The sequence below is a fragment of the Amblyomma maculatum genome, chromosome 5 (assembly GCF_055883805.1).
Source record: "Amblyomma maculatum isolate TAMU_Amacu chromosome 5, ASM5588380v1, whole genome shotgun sequence".
NCBI lineage: Eukaryota > Metazoa > Arthropoda > Arachnida > Ixodida > Ixodidae > Amblyomma > Amblyomma maculatum.
The window spans coordinates 53,978,597-53,989,485 of NC_139348.1; the positions used below are offsets into that span (position 1 = coordinate 53,978,597).

Below are 10,889 nucleotides of genomic sequence, written 5' to 3' on the forward strand. Positions count from 1 at the left end.
GTTACCCAGGCTTCTCTACTTTTAATGTTGTCCCTAGCGCCTGGAGACTTATGGCATTCCCATAGTATATGATCGAGGGTCCCCCTCGCATCGCATGCTTTACTTTTATCTTTTTTTTTCTCATCTATCTGGGTGTGAAACAACCAGGGTGCATGTTGCGGGGGAGAGGACGGACAATGATGTTCTCCTGACATTGTGGTGGTAGGGCAACCTTGTATGCTGTGCCCCTATCTGTTTTTCGACCCACCCATTCTAAGATGGTTCCATCCCTGCTCGACCTACTTTATCTCTCATGTTGGGCGATTCTCACCGCTTCAGTAAGTTCCGTCCAGCTATTATGCACTCCGATTTCTATCAGGCGTTCCGTAGAGGAGGAGATGGGCAGACCCAGTGCCCTCTTGACGCAACGCCTGATGAATGCGTCTATATCTTATCTTTTTGATTGGTTCTGATGTTGAAGAAGGGTGTGGCATAGCATATTCGGCTTATTATGTACGCCTGCATCAGTCTCAAGAGGTTTCTCTCTTTGAGGCTTCTGTCTTTGAATGCAATCCTCCTAAATATCCCTGTTACTTGCGTCGCGTAGGAAATGAGCTTTTTTATCCTTCCGTCGTTATACCCGCCCCCTTGAATAAAAAGTCCGAGGATTCTGATTTGCTGGACTTTTGGTACGGTTTTGTCGTCGACCTTAATTTCTACGTTAAAGTCGCCATTGCACATCTTTGATTTTGGGTTATATATGAAAAGTTCGGATTTTTGCGGAGCACGCGAGACCCCTTTCGGCCGCGTAGGACACAATGGTGTCCGCCGCCGCCTGTAGGCGTTCCTCTAAGCTGCCGTCGCTGCCATTGTTCATCCAGAGATTAACGTCGTCCGCGTAAATGCTGAACTTTAGATCTTTTATGGCTCTAAGAGCGGCGGGAAGGCCTCTCATCACCACGTTAAAAAGGAAGGGGGACAGCACCGAACCTTGCGGCGTTTCTTTACTTCCCAGGTGGACATTCTAGGTCCTGGAACTTTAGTTTCAACGTCCTGTTTGTCAGGAAATCCATTATGTAAATATATTTCTTCTCGCTGACTCCTAATTCCTGCAGTCCCGTGAGAATTACATGAATCGCCTGGTGATGCCATGAACAGTCGTGAGGGTACATTGCGCGGCCCTTGTGGCTGTAGAAAGAGGGAAAAGAAAATGCACGGGCCTGCTACTGGCTCAGTAGCTGAGTAACCTCGCTGTCGAACACAATCAGCCTTCCTTTGAACGCATCAAAATTCATCGGCGTTCTATAATTCATTTACAGGAAATTAAAGGCGCAGTATATGTAACTCGCGGAATCCCGCTATCCTCACGGTACACAAGGGAAATTATGATAAACGTTTCACAATCAGGATGCAGTCTTCCTGTTGGATATCCTTCAGAGATCTTTAAAAAAAGCACTTGCCAATTACACCATACACTCTTAGAAAAAAGGTTAGTAAGAAGCTAGTAAATGCAGCAGTTACTAACTTCGAATAGGTTTTACTACCTTTTTACTAACCTTGAACTAACTCGCAACTTTTTGAGGTAGTAACGGCTCCCATTACTAACAAGTGAGTTTCTGTTAGTAGTTTTGACGAGTTAAGTGCTAGAATCCCTGGGCAACTTTACCATAGTATCTTGCTAGCGTAACTTTACCAATATTTTCAGAAATTCATGCTTTGGCTGTTCTTGCCAGTCATACATTAAAACTTATTCCGGAATTAACGAGATACATTACTTTCAATCATATAATGGCGTTCGTTTTATTTTTTATTTTTTTTTAAGTCTGTTTTTTGTGCACCCTTCAAACTAAAGAAAAAACATTACAGAATTTGAGTTTTCTTGCCCCATGCGAGCTCCTGACAGCGTAATGCGGTGTCGAAAAAAGTCAGAGCGACACTTAGCTCTTTCAGGAAAAGCCTGCAGTATAGTGAACTGGGATGCTTTGTGGGAACGACCTGCAGTCAGTCACGGAAAACGCTCAAGTGCGGATGGCGTCATTTTAGAAGCAACACATTTTTAAAGAAAATTGAAAATAATTTGTATTCACGTTGCATAGCACAAGGTTTTTGCGTCTACTGCTGTTGTTTTGTTCATCTTAACACAGAAATGCACAACGACCAGAAATCAATACCTTTCCACCTCGCATGTAGTTGCCTGCAATCAACATTTATTCCATTTTCTCTACGTATGGTCCAAGCATCAACATCCTGTAAACACACACACACACACACACACACACACACACACACACACACACACACACACACACACACACACACACACACACACACACACACACACACACACACGCACGCACGCACGCACGCGCACGCATGCGCACACACACGCACACGCACACACACACACACACACACACACACACACACACACACACACACACACACACACACACACACACACACACACACACACACACACACACACACACACACACACACACACACACAAAGAAAAAAAGGTGCCGGGAGGAATGCGCGTGGGCTGGACGGCTGGCAGGGGCTGTACCGTCGACATTTGATCCAGGCATCCGAACGTGCCGGCGCTGCAGGTGGCCGAAGTTCGGCGGACGGTAGACGCCGAAATATGAAACGGTTTCACGCGCGGCTATAAAAAGAACAGTGGGGCGATGGCTAATACTCGGGCATACTCTTCTCTCACTTTACGCATGCTTTCCGCTGTGCGAAACTGCGCGCGGTGGACGGGAACGTCGTCGTTGTGCTGCTGGAATGGTGGTTGTCGAGTCTCACACTTTTGTAAATGTCTGCGTGTCCTGGTCGACATATCAAAGTTCATGAGCACCATTGGAGAGTGCACACATTAAGCACTACGTAAATGTTGCTCTTGCAGACATCGACTCCAGGATCCCATCGTTTTTGACAGCAGCGCCGCCGCTCGTTTGCCGCGCATTGGGCCAGCATTGACTTGTCAGACTGGCTTATTTTCATTCGTTCTGCTTCGTGGTGTCGCCGTCTTCCACCGATACTGATTTTGGCGGGAAGAGTGACGCCGAAGCGCTGTGTTCGTCGCCCATGTCTAGTGATTTGGAAAGACCGAAAGAGTTATTCAAGCCAGCGGGCAGCATCGGCAGGAAGATCTGATAAATGCTTTGCTGGATGGCGATTTAGGGATGGTGCAGAAAACGTGCGCTTCGAGGTAAGTTGCCCGTTTTCATCTTCACTGCTTGGAATGCAAAGACCTGTGTATTGCAAAAGTAATTATTTATCGCCATTGTTAATAAATTGTGGCCGAGTGTTTCCTGATCCTGACAAGAAGTAAATGCCGTTGAAATAATGCCACCTCTGTTGAAGTGAAATTGAACAGAGTAAGCTGTAGTGCCATTTGCTACAAACATTAAGCTCAACGAAAACGACATGTTTTGAGAGGATAGTAGCACATGTTCTGTTGTCGCCTTTCTTTGTCCTGTGAACATGCTGTTTTTGTTGAGCATAAACGCCGCTGAAAGTAAAACGAACCTAACACAGTAAAAACTATGCCTCGTGCGAAGGTAGCAAGTGTCCTTTTTTTTTTTTTTATTTTTTTGGAATAAGTTTTGCACAAGTCTAACTAAATCATGTTTTTTCGCACTTGATTACATCGCAGTTCTATCGTGTTTTTGTAGTAATTTGTAGGTTTGTAGTAAACCCATACCTTGTGGACATTTTTGTTATTTTTTGGCACCCGCAGTCCTAGAATATTTTGTAGCAAACTGTAGGTTTGTAGTAAATTCAAACTTTTGCTGACATTTTTGTTATTTGTCGGGAACATATAACTTGGTCACAAACTTACTTCAAGACCGTATAAGCTGAGTTTTTCTGCTTTGTTTTGCATACAATTATTGGATCCTAGTGCATCTGCTCGAGCTACGCGGGTCTTTAGAAATATGTTTCTTTAATCTGTACGCAGTCCAAAAAATTCCTACAGCCTTGTCACAAACTGGAAATGATTTAGTCAAGTGAAACCAATTGCTGGGCTAGTTGGTGCATTTCACAGAAAAGGAAAGATTCACAGCGCTAGCCAGTACGCACTCATAGACACACATAGAATAGACGCCGACTCCAACTTTCTTTTTTTTTTTTTTGAAAACGACAGCAAAATGAAACGTATGTTGTTTTTTTTTTTAAAGATTTTGGAGTCAGCGCCTGTCCTGTGTGTGTCTATTTGTGAGTATGTATTTTTTAGCGCTGTGAACCTTCCCTTTTCTGGAAATGATTGCATAAAATATCCATCCCAAAATTTATATCTGTGTGTTTATATCTATCTTTTTGGGAGAAGCTTCGTTTTGGTGAAAGGCACTTACTAGCTTAGCATCTGGTGTTACTTCACTAAATAATTTCCAGTTTGCGACAAGGTTGTAGGAAGTTTTTGAACTGCATACAGATCTTTTCTTTTTTTTAAGAAGTTTCATTTTGGTGTCCTTTCGAAACAGAAGATGGAGTCAGCGCCTTTCTTGTGTGTGTGTATTTGTGAGTGTCTATTTGTTAGCGCTGTGAATCTCTCCTTCTCTGGAAATTATTCTATAAAATATCCATCCCAAAATGTATATCTGCGAATCTATATTTATTTTTTAAAATTTCATTTTGTGAAATGAACCAACTAACCTAGCAATTGTTTTTACATGACTAAATCATTTCCAGTTCACGACAAGGTGTAGCAATTTTTTGAACTGCATATAGAATGCTTTTGTTTTTTTTTTTGAAAGAAGTTTCATTGTGGTGTTTCGAAAAAAAAAAGATATTCAGTGCCTGTCCTATGTGTGTGTATTTGTCAGCGCTGAAAATCTGTTCTTTTCTGGAAATGATTGTATAAAATACCCATCCCAAAAATTTTTATCTGTTTGTGGTATCATAATTCTATGAATGTTGTTTTGTGTTTAGCAAAAACAAAACAGCCTGTAAATCTGAAAGCACAGGAATATATGAAATAAAAGTAGTAATTTTCAGTGGAATTTAGGCGTGTTCAATAAACTGCGGACTTCATTATTTGAAAGAAAAAAAAAATCAATTTCATAAGTTCTAAGTCTTTATTGCTCCCTTTTATTGTCATTGAAGAAGTGATTTTAATATATGTGAATTCTGTAATACTTGCAGATCACTTTGCTACTGAATGGTGGAACTTTTGCCTCTGCATGGTTGTGAAAGAATTGAAAGCCACATTTCCGGATGAGGCCAGTAAGTATAAATTTGTTATAAATTCATTTATGAAGTTCTAATTTCATTACTTTCAGTGTTCCATTTTAGGACATCTACCCAGCATTGGAGCGCGTCCGGATGAACCCTGATGACGCTGACGCAATATATGCTGGGTTTGAAGATATCAAGATCGAATGTTGGACGTCACCGTGGGACTCACGCATGCCATTGAGAGCTACTGGATATTTAATGTTAGACATTCAACGCGCAACGAAAACGTTTGCGCAGTGCTAGAGCATTTATGCAGCCTAAGAAGCTCATCGCCACTATGCCCATTAGCTCTCAGGGCGATTTCTGCCATTAAAAAGGGCATAGCCACACTGTCTTTAAATACGAATAAAGTGAGTATTTGTTGTCCGGAAATTTTGTCGTCATCATTGCTTGAAGACTGGTGCGAACAAGGTAAAATAAGTTAGCATCTTGTTTGTAGATCAGCTCAATGTTGCACCGAACTTGAAGCCGATTACAATTGACCACATATTACGAATAATACAATTATTTTTATTTACCAAATCTTTATTAAGGTATTCAATATGTTCAGAAATAATTTACCTATCGATGCATATATTGGCTCCATACAGGTAGCAACTGATACCAGGTTTCTGCCGCAGTAAGCACTAGTACCTATGTAGTGAGAACCTCTAGGCCAGGTAGTATTTTATACTAAACAAAAGGTTGCACATTATACTACCTTTTCAATGGTAACCCATAATAAGAACTAGGTATATGTTGTAATAAGCACTACGTCCTATGTAGTACGAATCTCTAGGTGCGGTAGTAGTGCGTACTACCTAGAAGGTAGTATATTTCACTACCCATCAATGGCAAACTATAATGCACGAAGGTGTTGGTGTTCACTAACCTACTACTAACTGGCGCTAGTACTGTTCACTAACTTCCTGGGGTAGTAAATTTCACTAGCTGTATTTTTACTACCTCGAGTTACTAAGAAGGTAGTGATCTATGTGACAAGTAAAAGGTTAGTAGTAACTTAGTGAATTCACCAACCTTTTTTTTAAGAGTGTATGGTGTATGGTTCCTGCCGGTCCATAATAAAGGAGGTGTGCCATACGACTTAATCATGTTGCTTTGCTTCCACAATGTATGGAAAGCGAGAATGACTGTGAGACAAGCGGACGTGGATGCTCGCTCCGCGAGTGAGTATTTGATTGAAAGTGTCAACATCCTGATCGCCATCTGTAATGCCCAAACTGATAAACCTGAATAGATGCCTGTTTTGAGCGAGCTGGCTAACCTAAAGCGTTTGAAACTTTGTGAAGCCTTACTTTTGCTAGAGCTGTTCGTGCTTTTATACATTGACTTTGCCCCATGGTAATTTTCATTGTTAACACGAAATAAAGAAAAATAGGGGGGGGGGGGGGTAGAGGCCCCCTATTGCAAAAACCAGTGCCACTGGGAGCCAGCGCCCCAGCGCCATACCTGATTATGGTCCCAGTATGACGCTGGACACTGGGCGCACTGGTACGCGGCATACTGGGACGCGGCATACTGGGACGCTTCGCGCTGGCGGCACTGTTCGCCCGGAAAAAAAAGGCGTGGGATAAAAATTAAAAAGTAAAAAGTAACGAAACAAGTTAGGTACATAAAAAAAACCTAAAAAAAAGTAAAAAAAAAAATAAAAAAAAAATTAGTGCACCAAGCGTGCCTCGAACTAAGTCCCTCGGCACATACCAATTACTAGCTCAGCACGCTAACCACTCGGCCACGCCGAGAACTAGATTTTCTATAAACATTTTTGCATTTTATGTCATGACCCGCATTTATAAGGTTGGGACTTCATGTTTTGCAGTCTACAGGCCATTGCTACCGTTCTAACAATTGCAACTTCTTGACCATTTTAGCTTGCTGTCTGCTCTCACGATTTGCAACTAATGTTCTGGGTGCCTATGCGCGCTATTTTGTGCACTGGAATCATTTTTAACATGTGTAGTTTGACATCGCTGGCAAATTTACCAACGCCGGCTCTTGGGTGGTGCTCTGCTACCGTGGGCGTAATTTTCGCTGAACACGGAGCTTTAGTAGAAGCCTTCAATGAAAAACGTGCGACCAAGCTTCAATACCGGCAAGCGCCGCAGCGATGACCCTAATTGCGTGTAACTAAACCTTATTTGTATGTAAACATTGCGGGAAGCGTTGCGATGACCGAGGGCTCGGCTGCTTGATACGCAGAGTAAGAAGGAGCGCAAAAGCTTGAGAAACACGCCAAATATTATGTATTACAAGCGCTGTATGTTGTTGCTTTTTCTCTCATGGACCCATCGCTCGGTAAACTACTCTCTTCCTCGTTTTAGTTTTTCTTTCTGCTGTTTATACTGGGCCGTGGTGCAGGCTACGCTCGCCTGCGATTGAGCCCGCATTGAACATTTTGGCAGTAATCATTGTGTTAGAGTGCCCTTAAGATCAGCTGTGAAGTTGGTTATGCATGGTAGCCCACATTATTCAATTCCAGCTTTAGTAGTGCGTTAGTAGTCAGTCTGTCATGAGATCGAGGCGCGGCGATCGTTGTCGCTCTCGAAACGCTCGAAACGACCTATCGAAACATGGAAACTCTAGAAAAAAGATACTGCCTTTGTTTTCTTACAAATGCGCAACGACTTCGCAGCAAAAAGCGCTTGCTTGAACCATATTTTTCATATGCCCCCGATGGTCGATTGAAAGTACACTGTTGCCCTGTTGGCCCCTGAGGGATGCTACTCCGGCTGACGCCGCACGCCGCACCGTCTATACTGGGGCACTGGGACCAGTGCGGCCCAGCGCACATACAGCGCTTCTCCCAGTGCATCGCGGATGCCAGCGACACACCCAGCGTCAAAAGACTAATCCCAGCGTTTTTCTCCCATCGCACCAGTGCAGCCAGTGTCTTCCCGTTACTGCTCCAGTGAATATCGCAGACCTCCAGCGTGCCCAGCAGATCCAGTGCAAAACCAGCGCGAAAATCTTACTGGTTTCTCACTGGAGACGCTGGTTTTTGCAATAGGGGGGGCTTGACGCAACGTTGGTGAAGCTCTCGGCTGGGGATCGAAGGGATGGAGGTTCGATTGCCGATGAAGACAAGGTTAATTTATTTTTTTTAACTAGCTCCCTCGAAATTGTGACTGCCTGTGCCGACAGCTCCTGCTGACAACCACCAGGAATTAAAGGCTTTCGTCTTAAAAACTGATGCGTTCTCTACTCAAATTGCTCTATACCGATTTCTATCCAGCTCACCTTTATCCTTAGGGTGTTAATTGTCAAACTTGCTTTTATAGTAATTCGTGAAGTTTCGCTTGATGATTTCTCATATCTTCTAGTTGTCTTTTCAACTCAGTGCAATAGCTACGGAAGGAATGTATATTGCAGAATTCATTTTGCGGAGTTTCTCCATTGCTAGAGGGACAGACAACCTTTTTGAGTGAAAGTCGTTCCCTCAAGTGCTTTCCCGGATCAACTTGGCTCTGAAGGATGATCTGACGGTGATGGCTCACCGCAGTCCGAAATAACACTAGAATCTCGCTCTTGCCGGGTTGCGTTTGGTTTGATGTCGGGGAAGAGCAGGTGTGCGTCTCGCCTTAGGAGCCTTTCTTTGATGTTATAAAAGCGCAACTGCACAACCAATCAGAAGTGTAAATGTAGCTTTTAGTAAATTTTTCTGAACTGCTCTATGTCGGCACTTAATATGTCAAAGCTGTGCGAACAGTAATATCTTAAAGTGGAAATATTAAGCGAGAAAAGTTTGTACTCAGAAGGCGCTAGTATTCCAACACTGAAGGCAAAACAGTGATACACATCATATTCGTCATCAAACAATATAATGCAGCTTAAATCTTAACGAAAATATGGTTGGTATACACAGCGTTTGCCTTTAGCAGTTTCCCCCCGTCCAAGCGGTGGTTCTCATTGCAGTAGTCTTCGAAAAGAGCCTGGATAAAATAATTCAGGCGTCCAGTATGTGCAGCGCGAACGGCAATATATCCGCAATATCATGAGATACACAAGCTTTGGCAGTGTTTCAGCGATTGAGGGGTGCCACATTCGGCAGCCCGAATTTCGTCAGCTCCTAAACGCAAGGCTAATATTAGTTGTTGTGCAAGGTAAACTGTCGGTACTGTGCTAACGGCAGAAATGTCATATAGAAGCAAGTCCGAACTCTAGCAAAGTTCTCATTAACGGAAGTTTGAAACAGAAAAATTGCTTCATTACTTCGTCAAACAGCGTTGGAACATGTAAATAATCCTTCACCCACTCTCAAGGTTATTGAACCGAATCCGCTTATCGCATTTGCTCTTACGACTTTTTGTAAATGCAATCAAAACACTGTCGGCTCTAAGCAGCATTTAGTTGTCCATAAATGCAGCACTGCTGCACCGCTGGCTTGTATACATATATTCAATATCACAGTCTGTCGGCCCGGAAATATGACGTTAGGTATATGTATTGAAGCCATCCCAGAAATACAAATCCGTGTCCACACTTGCGAGTTATGAAAATGTCTCACCGCCGTGGACCTGCTGTATATTTCCGTGTAATATAACTTCTACAAAATATATCCATGGTAAAATGCGCGGCTACAACCTTTCTAAAATATTTACGCAGCTTTTAGCTTATATACTGCATGAATAATCCGAAGCGACTGGCAAAACTAGTAAACGTATCAATTGGTTCAAATAATGACTGCGCCTCTACTGTATAGGAGAAGAGTTTGCAGACTCCTATTTGTCTCGCTTTACCTCCCGGTCATAAGGACGGTTCTTCTTAGTTGGGAAATAGAACATACTCCAGCCATTTCGTGAGTGGTTGGTGCATTGTGTCACGCAGGGACCATGCATCCTGCCACTTTTGTGGCAGAAGAAAACTGGCCGAAGAAAGGCAGAATCGACCTCTGCAGAGAAAGGCAGCACCATTCAGGGAGTAGCGGGGAAGCTGGCGCGGGGAAGCAGCGCCTTCAGCTGTGGCGTTGAGGTGCTGAGGCTTTGGATGCTCAGGTCTACAGGAGATAGGAAGGGTTGCAGAGCATGCATGCCCCTTTCCTCGCCTGCGAGAGGCGTTAGATCTTTTTTATTTATTTTTTTTTCGTTCGCGGGTGATGAGAAAGCTGAGCCCGTAGGCGGAGATAGACCTCCAAGAGTGAGCCGCTGTTCTCACACACAGACATTCTATATTAGCTTTTTTTTGTTACTACCCTGACTGTCTTGACTAAGTACTTACCGAATTGCATGCGGTTGTACACAGTAGTCGCTTATAACGGTTAAAGATGGGTAGTTGCTGGATTCGTTACTAACTTTTCACTAGCTCTCTTTAAGAGTATAGAGGCGCCACTGCTCACCGACAAGTAGGCCACAACAGCGCGTGAGAAGTGGTTGCTTGCCTCTCGCAGAGAAAGAGGAAGAAACTGTGAAATGTCTGCTTCTTTCGGCCTCTTTTGTGAATACAAAGAAAGCGAGCTACGCTCAGCTTTGCTACCAGTGGCAGTGCGCCGAGAAACGCCAAAGGCACTGTCACTAGGAAAGCTGTCCAAAAGAAAAAAAAAAACCTTCCGGTCTGTGAGCTGTGAGCTGACCACATACTCCTAGTAACACTCGGTATCACAATATCTGCCCTGAGGACTCGGGTACAAAACATTGGTGGACGCGGCAGCATTGCTCTGAGCTTCTTGAGCATTA

General features: G+C 43.4%; 1 long non-coding RNA gene across 1 annotated transcript; it reads left to right on the plus strand.

Moving 5' to 3' along the window:
• Positions 1-3,020: 3,020 nt before the first annotated feature.
• LOC146188314 (uncharacterized) lies at positions 3,021-5,844 on the plus strand. The gene is made up of 3 exons (XR_014707188.1): positions 3,021-3,193; positions 5,128-5,208; positions 5,265-5,844. It is a non-coding gene; the product is annotated as an uncharacterized LOC146188314 (long non-coding RNA).
• The last annotated feature ends 5,045 nt before the right edge of the window (positions 5,845-10,889 follow it).